Source organism: Rattus norvegicus, chromosome 13 (genome assembly GCF_036323735.1).
Source record: "Rattus norvegicus strain BN/NHsdMcwi chromosome 13, GRCr8, whole genome shotgun sequence".
In the NCBI taxonomy this organism is placed as follows: domain Eukaryota; kingdom Metazoa; phylum Chordata; class Mammalia; order Rodentia; family Muridae; genus Rattus; species Rattus norvegicus.
The window spans coordinates 52,348,325-52,351,786 of record NC_086031.1 but is presented as its reverse complement, the minus strand read 5'-3'; positions in this window follow the sequence as shown (position 1 = coordinate 52,351,786).

The window sequence follows — 3,462 nt, the reverse complement described above, 5'->3', positions numbered from 1 at the left end:
CCGTAGCTGGGTAGTAATAGATGAAAATATGCAAATAAGTCACTGATGAGTGACTATTTTCATATCTCTGTAACTAAATGAGGAAATAATGGTTCACATTCATGTCTTCTCCTCTGGTTTTATTGTCTACCTCTTCTTTGTTCTTTTCTACCAAACTATGGATGTTTCACTAACTCTTTACTCTGAACCTTCCAGTAAGGGACAAATAAGAAAGTCACTCACAGTAAAGAATGCAATGTAACATTTATATGTACCCAACACTTCTATTGGAAAGAAGGGGTTAATTCCTTTTTCACTTAGACTGTATGACCCACAGATGGGCTTTTCCTGGACTTCAGCTTTCATGAGTAAAAATTCTGTTACCTAGTACGTCGGGTGCAATTTATTCAAATAGGGTCCTGGATTTAAAAGCAAATTTAAAACAGAGAGCTAAGACATTTCATATCATCTCATTCCCTGGGACCTACATGACAGAAGGAGAGAACCAAGCCCTATAGTCCTCTGATTTCCACATGTACTTCATGAGATATACATACCCACAAAGAATATAGCTAGATGGATTGAGAGAAATAGATGATAGATGGATAAATAGATGATAGATAGGTTGATAGGTGTGCATGTAGATAGAAAGATAGATAATAGATTGATAGATTATGGATAGATGAATTATAGGTAGATAGATATAGACGGATGGGTAGATAATAGATAAATAGATAATAGTTGGATAGATGATAGTACATAGATGTAAAAACAATTATTGACTGTGTATCTAAACACCTTGCATTTAACCCCACTACTGAGCTACCATTACCACTCAAATGTTTGTGGTTTTCCCACTTACTCCAAATACATAATTTATGTAGAGTTTATAGTTTCATAACAAAATATATTATCTCCAGGAACAGTTTTCTTTTCAAGATAAAGGAATTTCCTGCTGAGTGGTGCTTTGAAAAAGCACTTTGTGATTTACTATAAGATGACCGACCCAAGGTCTTTTCATTGGCCTAATTTTGATATTGTCTCATAAATTTTCAACTATGAAAAAAATGTTTGCATGAGCTCTAATATATAACTAAGGTCTATTATTCAGACTGAAGTCTCAGTAGCAGAGAATTCAGGCTAATGAACAATCTTTAAGTAGGAATTAGAAGAGGTCTGAGTGAGTGGTTCTTCATAATCAAACAGCATGCTAATGGAAAGGACACCTTTCAGTACTGCTCTTAAAGATATTCTTTATGCATCTTTACTTACCACACATATACATCCCCCACTATTCACTCCTTTGCACAAGACAAACAGAAGAGTAGTTGTTATCCACTTGTGTTTCGTCCACCACTGTTCCCATAACATTGATAACATGACAGTCCAGCCCAGCCCCTAGAAATGTGGCTCAAAGACCCAAGACTTATCTCTAATCCTCCTGTCACTGTTAAATTGTGGGATCTTGAGCAAGTTACATGTTTCTTAACTGTGAAATGCTGTAGATAAAACAGTGTCCCACTCACAAGACTATCTTGAAGATTAAATTGGTTCAAGTGTGAAAAATGCTTGTTGTGCAGGAATCTCAATAAATCTTCACTATTGTTATTAGATATTTAAAGAGGCAGAGATGATACCAGAAGGCTATGTAAACTTACTGTGGCATAAGTTATTGCAGTGATCTCAACTCTCACACATCTGAACATTGCAGCTTTTCTCCTGAGTCAACATCAAAACAGTCTGATGTAATTTGTTTGATGTTACATCTTATAAAGCAGAAAAAAATGCTCACTGAGTCAGGAGAGACTGTGTACATTAAATAGTCTTTGTTTCTACTCAACATGGAACTTGCTGACCTGCCCTTGATAGGAATGTGTCAATATCACGAAATGCTTTAAGCTTCTTTTTTATTAAAGCAGAGTCAATACAGTTATGCCACACTTCTTCATACCCTGGCTCTCATACAGCACATTGACCAATCTCTTCAACTAGCAAACAAACAAAACCCAGAGAAGCTACATAGCCATAGTCTTCATCTAGGTCTGTCTAACATAGAAGAGAGTTTTCTTGAATAACTGCTCATTGATTAGTTTGTTATGTTACAGTTAAACATACATGGGTGTGTGCACCCACACATCTCATATACACACATCCCCACATGTGCACACATATATATGTTGTTTTTAAATTTTAGTGATGTTTACATTGACCGACCCTCTCCTCCATCTTTAGGGCTGCATTTTTTTATCTTTCGTTATTTACGTAGATACGTTATGCCTGTCATAATAGTTAGCATGTTGAGATTTCCCAAGTAATAGTAATTATGTATGCCAACTGCTAGACTTGTGCTTGTGAAAGGGTGATGATGGTGCCACTACAAAATGAACATGGACTTGCAGCTTAGGGAACTGCTTTAGTTTGAAAGTCTAGCTTGCCTGCATCAAGAGAGAACACGTACTCTCTGAAACCTTATAAAGTTCTATAGTTTTGCATTTGTTTACTCAAAATATGATGTTTCAGATGGCCCAGGTTAAGTTAAATATTTCCCAAAACTTAAACTAAACATCATAAATCATGGGAAGGGGTTGGTAGAGACGGGTTGTGGTAGGGCAGGGAGGGAATAGGGAGAGGTTTGGGGAAAGAGTGTTTCTAATGCATTATGTACATGTATGAAGTTGTCAGAGAAGAACAACCATTTCTGTCACCAAGAATTTTATGAACCTTAAAGTTTGGAAGCAGTTACATAGACCAAAGAAAAGAGCAATAGGAAAATTATGGGTACATTCTGGGAAACCCATGTCTTCTGGTCATAACTCACTGGGTTTTGCTATTGCTCTAAAGCAATGACTTAAGTTATTTTAAGTGTTTCTTTATTTTGTAAATTAAACAAGGTGATTGAATTAATGTGGTAGACTTAAGTTTAGCCTTCATCCTTTATCTTTGGGATTTCTACATCACTATGGAAAATGATAGTAAATATATTGTTCTACTAGAAATATTTTTGATCAATATTAGGTTATAAAATGTGCCAGAAAATCTTTTTCTTCATAGCCATTTTTGAGATATAAATTGGTTGGATCGGGTATTCACAAATGTTATGTTGTGTGGGCAATTGATTGGCAGAAGTGGCAATGAAATAAATGTTCTCAAGTTTTCTCAAAATTATCAAGGAGCACTTGGCATGGTAGCAGTATATCAGTAAAGCACGTGACACTTTGCAAAACCATGGTATGTGTCTTATCTAGTTTATATATCACAAAATACTGAGGCATAGACAGGAAAATTATAAATTCAGTAATTATATACATGATGAGATGCATGATGAGAAAACAGGTAATTTCCAAGAGTCCTCTGGCTTTCATGGGTCCTCCAGATCAGTATTTGTTATTTATTTAGAATTTTATTATCCTTTCTTCTGTGCCATTGTGCTCATAAGAGGTTTAAAAATACCATGTTTGAGGACTGGTATAAATAATACCTAGC